The sequence below is a fragment of the Piliocolobus tephrosceles genome, chromosome 12 (assembly GCF_002776525.5).
Source record: "Piliocolobus tephrosceles isolate RC106 chromosome 12, ASM277652v3, whole genome shotgun sequence".
In the NCBI taxonomy this organism is placed as follows: Eukaryota; Metazoa; Chordata; class Mammalia; order Primates; family Cercopithecidae; genus Piliocolobus; species Piliocolobus tephrosceles.
The window spans coordinates 17,980,974-17,991,345 of NC_045445.1; positions in this window are offsets into that span (position 1 = coordinate 17,980,974).

The window sequence follows — 10,372 nt, forward strand, 5'->3', positions numbered from 1 at the left end:
AAAAAAAAAAAAAAAAAAAAAAAAAAAAAAAAAACAAAAAAAACTGGGTAGGGAGTGTAGGAAAGAGCTGGCTTGGGATTCTGGCTCTGCCAAGTTTCAAGCTGTGTGACCTTGGGGGAAATTACTGAGCCTCTCACAACTTCGGTTTCCTCATCAGCAAGATGGGAGCAATAACTTCTATATGCTGTTAAGAGAAAATGAAGTAAGTTTTATACTTTAACTAGTATATAGTAGGTGCTAAATAAATGTTGGTTCCATCTTCTCTCCCCAGTTTAGCAGAATATACACATCTCCTTGAGGCCGGGGTTTCCTCATCAGCCTCAGTTTCCTCATCAGCCAATTGCACAGGGTCACTGTGAGGTTTAAATTGTGACAATGTATGTGAAAATAACTTCATAATGGACACTCAATACATTTTTTAAATTCAAGTTTATTTCTACAAAAGTTATAACTAGTCAAGAAAGAAAATAATCACTGAATACAGGTAATTAGTATTTGATTAGTGTTTCCCAAAGAAAGTTATTGACATTTTCCTGATAGGCAATGATTTTTCCTGGATCATTTAAATAATTTATCTGTAGGAAGGAAGCAGCTTGGCCTAGGTGATCTCTTGAGGGTGTAGCTGCCCCCAGGAGTGTATGATTCTCTTCCAGTCTTACAAAAGGAACATGACAGGACAAGTGAAGTGGTCTGGATTATCAGAGAAACTTGGAGAGAGCAGAGCATATTTTACTGCCTCACAATTATTACAACTACTTAGAGATAGCCACTGCTCATTTTTCTAAAAATTTTCTGAATAAGATACATATTTAAATGATTTTTCTCTTCTGGGAGCAGTGGCTCCCACCTGTTAATCCTAACACTTTGGGAGGCTGAGGTGGGTGGATTGCCTGAGCTCAGGAGTTTGAGACCAGCCTGAGCAACATGACGAAACCCCGTCTCTACTAAAACTACACAAAATTAGCTGGGCTTGGTGGTGGGCGCCTGTAATCCCAACTACTGCAGAGGCTGAGATGAGAATCTCTTGAATCCAGGAGACGGAGGTTGCAGTAAGCTGAGATCGTGCCACTTCACTCCAGCCTGGGTGACAGAGCAAGACTCTGTCTCAAAAAAAAAAAAAAAAATATATATATATATATATATATATATATATATATTTTAATTTTTTCATAAAAGTGACACAGGCTTGTAAAAAAATTTAAACAGCACGGAAGGATATAATGTGAAAGTAAAATTTTCCTGACCAATACCACCACACAAACACACATACATACACACACACAGTCTCCCCAATCACATTCCCCAAAGGAAACCACTGTGAACAGACTTTTTGGAATTAGCTATGAGTTTCCTATACACATATATTGTATACACATATGGTGTGTATGTATACACACATAAACATATGTACATGCATGCATATGCATACATACAGCCTGTGTTTCATAAAGTCTTTATCACACAGACTATCATGTGATAGAATGTGAATGTTCTCCCTTGGAATTGTGCAGCATTGCACAAAACAGCAACTCCACACACACACAAACACACACACATTAACATCTCCCTTTAAAAAAACACACAAATGCAGTAATACTAAATACACTTTCGTAACTTGCTTTTCTCAATTAATGATATACCTTACATGTTTTTCCATATCAGTGTATACAAATCTACCTGATTTTTTTACCTGCTCCATAGTGTTCAGTTGTATAGATGTGTCATAATTTATTTAGACAATTTGTTTTTGATAAAAATTGGGGTCATTTACAGTGTTTTTTGCTACTACTAACAATGCTGTAATAAATAATTATACCTATTCAAATTATATATGTATATTTTACAATGAGCTTAAAGTGCATGTGTGTGTGCAGTGTATTTGTATATAACTTTTTATACTTAATCTGCATTTTAATGAATAAATATAGATCTATAGCATCATTTTTAATGGCTGTATATTATATCGGAGGGATGAAACGTAGTTTTTTTTTTTTTTTTTTTTTTTTTGACGCGGAGTCTTGCTGTGTCTCCTGGGCTGGAGTGCAGTGGCCGGATCTCAGCTCACTGCAAGCTCCGCCTCCCGGGTTTACGCCATTCTCCTGCCTCAGCCTCCGGAGTAGCTGGGACTACAGGCGCCCACCACCTCGCCCGGCTAGTTTTTTGTATTTTTAGTAGAGACGGGGTTTCACCGTGTTAGCCAGGATGGTCTCGATCTCCTGACCTCCTGATCCGCCCGTCTCGGCCTCCCAAAGTGCTGGGATTACAGGCTTGAGCCACCGCGCCCGGCTGAAACGTAGTTTGTTTAATGAATGCCCTGCCGTTAGACATTCACATTGTTCTTGATTTTTCACTATTATAAACACTGCGGTGTTGAACATCTGTGTATTTAAATCTTTGCACATTTGTCAAATTTATTTTCTTTAGATACATCCATAGAGGTGAAGTTGTCAGCTCAAAGGGCATGTGTACTTTTAAGAGTAGTCACTTCATTTAAAGGAAAATGTTGTCAATACATTTATGCAGATTGCCTGAACAAAGGTCTTCAGATATGATAGCTTGCTGGTTTCCAAACCTGATATGGTAGACAGAATAGCCCAAATGATTTCTATATCCTAATCCCCCCAAAACCTGTGAATATGTTTATGTTACATAGCAAGAGGAACCAAGAGTGCAAATGGAATTAAGGTTGCTGACTTTAAAACAGAAGGATCACCTGGGGGGCCCAATGTAATTACAAGGATTTTTAAAAAATGGACAAGGAAGGCAAAATAAGTGAGTCCTAGGAAGGTATGATTATGGAAGAATGATCAAAGAGATGCACATTTCTGGCTTTGAAGATGGAGGCCGGAGGCCATGAGACAAGGAATGTGGGCAGCCTCTAGCAGCTGGAAAAAGTAATGAAACAAATCCTCCCTAGAGGCTCCAGAAGAAATGCAGGCTTGAGGTCACCTTGATTTTAGCTCAGTGAGATTCATGTAGAAGGATTTCTGATCTCCAGAATTGTAAGATAATAAATATGCGTTGCTTTAAGCCACCAAGGTTGTGGTAATTTGTTACAGCAGGTTAGAAAACTGACATACCTGATTGCACGTGTGACTAATGGCAGGAGTAGGGGGTGGTCACAGAGATGTTGATTCAGTAGTCTAGGGAAGAACCAGGGGGCATTTATTTTCAACAAGCTCCCCAGGTGATACTGATGTGTCTAGTGGGGATTTGGGGAACCACTGATATAGACCACATAGGTCTGCAAAAGTAACTATCTCTTGATACGGAGACAGTCACTTGCTGGCCTGGAAGATGATCTTGGTAGGTGATTAAAGATGTGTCTGGGGCTGGCCCAGGGCTCCAATCTGGCACCAGTCTTAACTCTACCTCCTAAGTGACACTGTCATTCAACCCATCAATCTGACCTTAATCTATCTTGCCAGCTTAATTTTCAACTGTTCATCAACCCAAATACTCTGCTTAAACCAGACTAATCTAATCACCATCTATTCAATAAGTCTTGGGAATTCTCCCTTTGTATTTTCACTTAAAATGCTGCTATATCCTTGTATCAGTGGGTCCTCCAGAAAGCAGGAGCTGAGGAGTTAAAGGTGTGAGGGATTTATGGGGCCTGGTAAGTAACACCTGCCAAAGAGAAAAGGAAGAAGAATTGAGCAGGGAGAGACTCAGACCAAGATGCAGATCTGACAAAAGTTCAGCCAACTTAGTAGGGGCTCTGGAACAAATATTGCCCCTTAGAGGAGTCCTACATTGGGGCAGAAATGGCCAGGCCCTAGTACCCGTATAATGCTCAACCATTGGCTGGGAACGCCCACAAAGAGCATAGCTGAAACAGATCCTAAGGTGCTAATAGGTGGAAGTACTCAACTAACCACAATTCTTGCAACTGAATGGCAAATTCTTTCTTGAAGGGAGTTCCTGGCAGCACTCTCCATGGCTGCCACAGTTCTCTCTTCTGCTCTTCAGTTATCCAGACCCCATCTTCTTCTTTGAGACACAATATGGCAACTGTTGATAGGTTTTGTCATAGCTACAACATTTATTTCAAAATACAGGCTCACATAGTTGAAAATGACCTTAGGGATCAACTTATTTTACACATACAGAAACAGACTTAGAGAAGCAGGGAAGAGGGGCTATGACTGATTCAAGATGACACAGCTAGCTAGTGGAAGAGCCAGAGCCAGAACCCAGCTGTCCTAACTCTCAGTCCAGGTTTGCAGTAGCATTAGGAAAAGGCTTCTCATCTTTAAAGATTAGTGGAAGGTCACAGCTTTCAACTAAAAGGTAAATATAACTGCTGTAAATATAATAAATAGGCTCATTGACTTACTTCTAAGCATACAGAATCATTAAAATGATGAATAATGTAACTAAACGTACCTGAGTAGATCTTTAAGACTTAATTTATAAATATATAAAGACATACACTGTTTATGTATGTCTTTACTGTTTGTGGGAATGTAAATAGGTCAGCCACTGTGGAGAGCAGTTTGGAGATTTCTCAAAGAACCAAGGGTTGAACTACCATTCGACCCAGCAATCCCAGTACTGGATACACACCCAGAGGAAAATAAATCGTTCTACCAAAAAGACACATGCACCCATATGTTCATCCAAACACTATTCACAATACCAAAGACATGAAATCAATCCAGGTACCCATCAGCAGTGGATTGGATAAAGAAAATGTGGTACATATAAACCATGAAATACCACACAGTCATAAAAAGTAATGAAATCATGTCTTATGTAGCAACATGAATGCAGCTGGAAACCATTATCCCAAGCAAATTAACTCAGGAACAGAAAACCAAATATGGCATGTTCTCACTTATAACTGGGAACTAAATATTGGCTACACACAGACACAAAGGTAGGAACAATAAAAACTGAGTATTCCAAGGAAGGGAAAGGAGGAAGAGGGACAAGGGTTGAAAAACTACCTATCAGGGGCTATGTTCACTACTTGAGCAATGGAATCATTAGAGGCCTAAGCCTCAAAATCATGCAATATACCCATGTAACAAACCTGGACATATACCCACTGAATCTAAATAAAAACAGAAAAAAATAGTGATAGAGGGAGGAGAAAGATGGCTGAATAGAAGGCTCCACCAATCGTTTCCACCCCCTGCAAGGACACCAATTTAACAACTATCTATATACACACACATACAAATCTTCATAAGAACCGAAAATGAAGCAAGCACTCACCGTACCTGATTTTAACTTTATATCACTGAAAAAGGCACTGGAAGACGGTAAGGAAGACAGTCTTGAATCGCTGATGCTACCCCTTCCCCATCCCCATGGAGCAGCTGTGTGGTGTGGAGAATCTGTGCAGTTGGGAGAGGAAGAGCACAGGGATTGTGAGACATTGGATTGAGCTCTATGCTGCCCTGTCACAGTAGAAAGCAAAACCAGACTGAAGTCAACTGACAACTGCCCATGGAGGGTGTATTTAACCAGCCCTCGTTGGAGGGCAATCACCTATCCCAGCAATTGGAACTTGAGTTCTGGCAAACCTCGCCACCATAGGCTCAAGGGCTCTGGAACCCTAAATAAACTTGAAAGGCAGCCTAGGCCAAAAGGACTGCAACTCCTAGGCAAGTCCCAGTGCTGAACTGGGCTCAAAGCCAGTGGATGTGAAGGACATATGATCTACTGAAACACCACCTGGTGTGGCTAAGGTAGTGCTGGCATTACTCCTCTCCTAACCCTAGGCTGCATAGCCCGTGGCTTCATAAAAGACACGTTCCTTCCACTTGAGAGAAGAGGGAAGAGTAAAAAGGGCTTTGTCTTGCATTTTGGATACCAACTCAGCCACAGCAGGCTAGAGTACCACTCAGCGTCATGAGGCTCTCTTTTCAGGCCCTAGCTCCCAGACAGCATTTCTAGATACACTCTGGGCCAGAAGAGAACCCACTGGGTTGAAGGGAAGGACCCAGTCCTGGCAGGACCAATCACCTGCTGACTAAAATGTCCTTGGGCCCTGAATAATCAGCAGCAATACCCAGGTAGGATGCCATGGCCTTGGGTGACACTCTGAAACTAGCTGGCCTCAGATGAGACTCAGCACATTCCAAGCTGTGGTGGCTCTGTTGTAAGTCTCCTTCTGCTTCAGAAAAGCAGAGGGAAAAGTATAGGAAATTTTGTCCTGAACGTTAGGTAACAGCTCAGCCACAAGGGCATAGAGCACCAAGTGAGATCTTGGGGTCCCTAATTCTATGGCTTAGCTCTTGGGCGCATTACAGGACCTGCCCCGGGGCCAGAGGAGAGCCCATTGTCCTGAAGAATGAGTCCCAGGCCAGGAAGCATTTACCACAAGATGACTGAAGAGCCCTTGGGCCCTAAGAGGACATCAGTAGTAACCTGGCAGTACTCCCCATGGGCCTGTGCTGGTGGCGGCCATGGGGTGTGGTTCCTTTGCATGTAGAAAGGGGAGGGAAGAGTGGGAAGGACTACATCTCATAGTGCAAGCACCAGCTTAGCCACAGTACAATAGAACACCAGGGAGACTTTTAAGGTTTGTGATTCAAGTTCCTGGTTCCCAGATGGCACCTCTGGACCTGCCAAGGGCTAGGGAAGCTTACTACCTTGAAGGGAAGGATACAAGCCTGGTTAGCTTCTCTACCTGCTGACTGTAGAGCCCCAGGGCTTTGAGTGAACATAGGCAGTAGCCAGGTAGTAGTTACAGCAGGCCTTGGGCAAGACCCAGTGCAGTACTGGCTACAGGTCTGAACTAGTGCCGTCCCAATGGCGGTGGCCACAGAGGTTCTTGTGTCATTCCACCTCCAGCCTCAGCCAGCTCAGAACCAGAGAGACTCCATTTGTTTGAGAGAAAGTAAGGAAAGAGAACAAGAGTCTCTGCCTGGTAATCCAGACAATTCTTCTGGATTTTTTCCAAGATCATCAAGGTGATACCTCTATGAGTCTGCAAGAACCACAGTGTTACTGGTCTTGAGTTGTCCCCAATGCAGATATGGCCTAGATCACACCACCAAGATCATACATAACACAATACCAATTGTGGTATAATACCTGGAAAGCCTTCCAAAGACGGATGGATATAAACAAGTCCATACTGTGAAGACTACAATAAGTGCCTAACTCTTCAATGCCCAGACACAGATGAATATCTACAAGTACCAAGACCATCCACGAAAACATGACCTCACCAAATGAACTAAATAAGGTGCCGGGGATCAATCCTATAGAAACAGAGACATGTGACCTTTCAGACAGAGAATTCAAAATAGCTGTTTTGAGGAAGCTCAAAGAAATTAAAGATAACACAGAGAAGGAATTCGGAATTCTATCAGACAAATTAACAAAGAGATTAAAATAATTAAAAAGAATCAAGCAGAAATTTTGGAGTGGAAAACTGTAATTGGCATACTGAAGAATGTATCAGAATCTTTTAGTAGCAGAACTGATCAATCAGAAGAAAGAATTAATGCACTTGAAGACAGGCTTTTTGAAAATACACAATCAGATAGAAAAAAGAATAAAAAACAATAAAGCATACTTACAAATTCTAGAAAATTGCCCCAAAAGGGCGAATCTAAGAGTTATTGGCCTTAAAGAGGAGGTAGAAAGGGAGATGGGGTAGAAAGTTTACTTAAAGGGATAATAACAGAGAACTTCCCAAACCTCAAGAAAGGTAACAATATTCAAATACAAAAAGATTGTAGAACACCAAGCGGATTTAACACAAAGAAGACTACCTCGAGGCATATAGTAATCAAACTCCCAAAGGTAAAGGATAAAGAGAGGATCCTAAAAGCAGCAAGAGAAAAGAAGAAAATAATATACAATGGAGCTCCAAAATATGTCTGGCAGCAGACTTTTCAGTGAAAATTTCACAGGCCTGGAGAGAGTAGCACAGCATATTTAAAGTGCTGAAGGAAAAAACCTTTACCCTAGAATAGGATATTCAGTGAAAATATCCTTCAAACATGAAGGAGAAATACTTTCCCAGGCAAACAAAACCTGAGGAATTTCATCAACACCAGACCTGTCCTACAAGAAATGCTAAAGGGAGTACTTCAACCAGAAAGTAAAAGACATTAATGAGCAAAAGAAATCTGAAGGTACAAAAGTCACTGGTAATAGTACACAGAAAAACACAGAATATGGTAACACTGTAATTGTGGTGTGCAAACTACTCTTAGCTTAAGTAGAAAGACTAAAAAATGAACCAAACAAAAATAATAACTAAAACAATATTTCAAAACATAGACCATACAATAAGATATAAATAGAAACAACAAAATGTTTAAAGGTCGGGGGAACAGGGGGGACGAAGTTAAGGTGTAGAGTTTTTATTAGTTTTCGTTTTGCTTGTTTGTGTGTTTATGCAAACAGTGTTGTTATTAGCTGAAAATAAAAGGTTATAAGATACCATTTGCAAGCCTCATGGTAACCTCAAATCAAAAAACTTACAATAGATACACAAAAAATCAAAGCAAGAAACTAAATCATAGCACCAGAGAAAATCACCTTTCATGGAAAGGAAGACGGGAAGGAAGGAAAGAAGGGAGAGAAAGCCACAAAACAGCCAGAAAATAAATAACAAAATGGCAAATGAGGAACTTAAGAAGGAAATTTTACAATTCTTGAAACAAATGATAATGGAAACACAAAATAACAAAACCAATGAGATCCAGTAGAAGCAGTACTAAGAGGAAAGCTTATAGCTGTAAGTGCCTACATCAAAAAAGAAGAAAAACTTCAAATAACCTAAAGGTGCATCTTAAAGAACTAGAAAAGCAAGAGCAAACCAAACCCAAATTAGTAGAAGAAAATAAACAATAAAGATCAGAGCAGAAATAAAGGAATTTGAATTGGAGAAAATAATACGAAAGACCAAAGAAACAAAAAGTCAACTTTTTGAGAAGATAAACAAAATTGATAAACCCTTAGCCAGACTAAGAAAAAAAGAAATAAGACCTAAATAAATAAAATCAGACATGAACAAGGAGACATTACAAATGATACTGCAGAAATTCAAAGGATCATTAATGGCTACTATAAGCAACTATCTATTACTAAACAGGAAAATCTGGAAGAAATGTATAAATTCCTAGACACATACAATCTACTAAGATTGAACCAGGAAGAAATCCAAAACCTTAGCAGACCAATAGCAAGTACTGAGACTGAAGCCATAATAAAAAGTCTCCCAGCAAAGAAAAGCCTGGAACCTGATGGTTTCACTGCTAAATTTGACCAAATATTTAAAAAAGAGCTAATACCAATTATACTCAAACTATTCCAATAGAGGAGGACAGAATACTTTCAAACTTATTCTATGAGATCAGTGTTACCCTGATACCAAAACCAGACAAAGACACAACAAAAAAGAAAACTACAGGCCAATATCACTGATGAATACTGATGCAAAAATTCTAAACAAAATACTATCAAACCAAATTCAACAACACGTTAGAAAATCTTTCATCATGAGCAAGTGGGATTTATCCCAGGGATGCAAGAATGGTTCAATACATACAAATCAATTAATGTAATATCTCATATCAACAGAATGAAGGACAAAAACCATATAATTATTTCAAATGCTGAGAAAGCATTTGATGAAATTTAGCATCCCTTCATGGTAAAACCCTAAAAAGTTGGGTATAGAAGGAACATACCTTGACACAATAACGTCATATATGACAGATCCATAGATAGTATAATACCAAATGGGGAAAAACTGAAAGCCTTTCCTCTAGGAAGGAACCTGACAAGAATGTCCACTTTCACCAGTGTTCTTCAACATGGTACTGTAAGTCCTAGCTAGAGCAATCAAATAAGAGAAAGAAGTAAAGAACATCCAAATTGGAAAGAGAGAAGTCAAACTATCTTTGTTTGCAGATGGTATGATCTTATATTTGGAAAAACCTAAAGACTCCACCAAAAAACTATTAAAACTGATAAGCATATTCAGTAAAGTTGTAGGATATAATATCAACATACAAAAATCAGTAGCATTTCTATATGCCAACAGCAAATAATATGAAAAAGAAATCAAGAAAGTAATCCCATTTACAATAGGTACAAATAAAATAAAATACCTAGGAATTAACCAAAGAATTGAAAGATCTCTCCAATGAAAGCTATAAAACACTGATGCAAGAAGTTGAAGAAGACACACAAAAAATGGAAAGATATTCCATGTTTATGGATTGGAAGGATCAATATTGTTAAAATGTCCATATTACCCAAAGCAATCTACAGATTCAATGCAATCCCTATAAAAATACTAAGGACATTCTTCACAGAAATAGAAAAGACAATCCTAAAATTTATATGGAACCACAAAAGATTCAGAATAGCCAAAGCTATCTTAAGTAAAAAG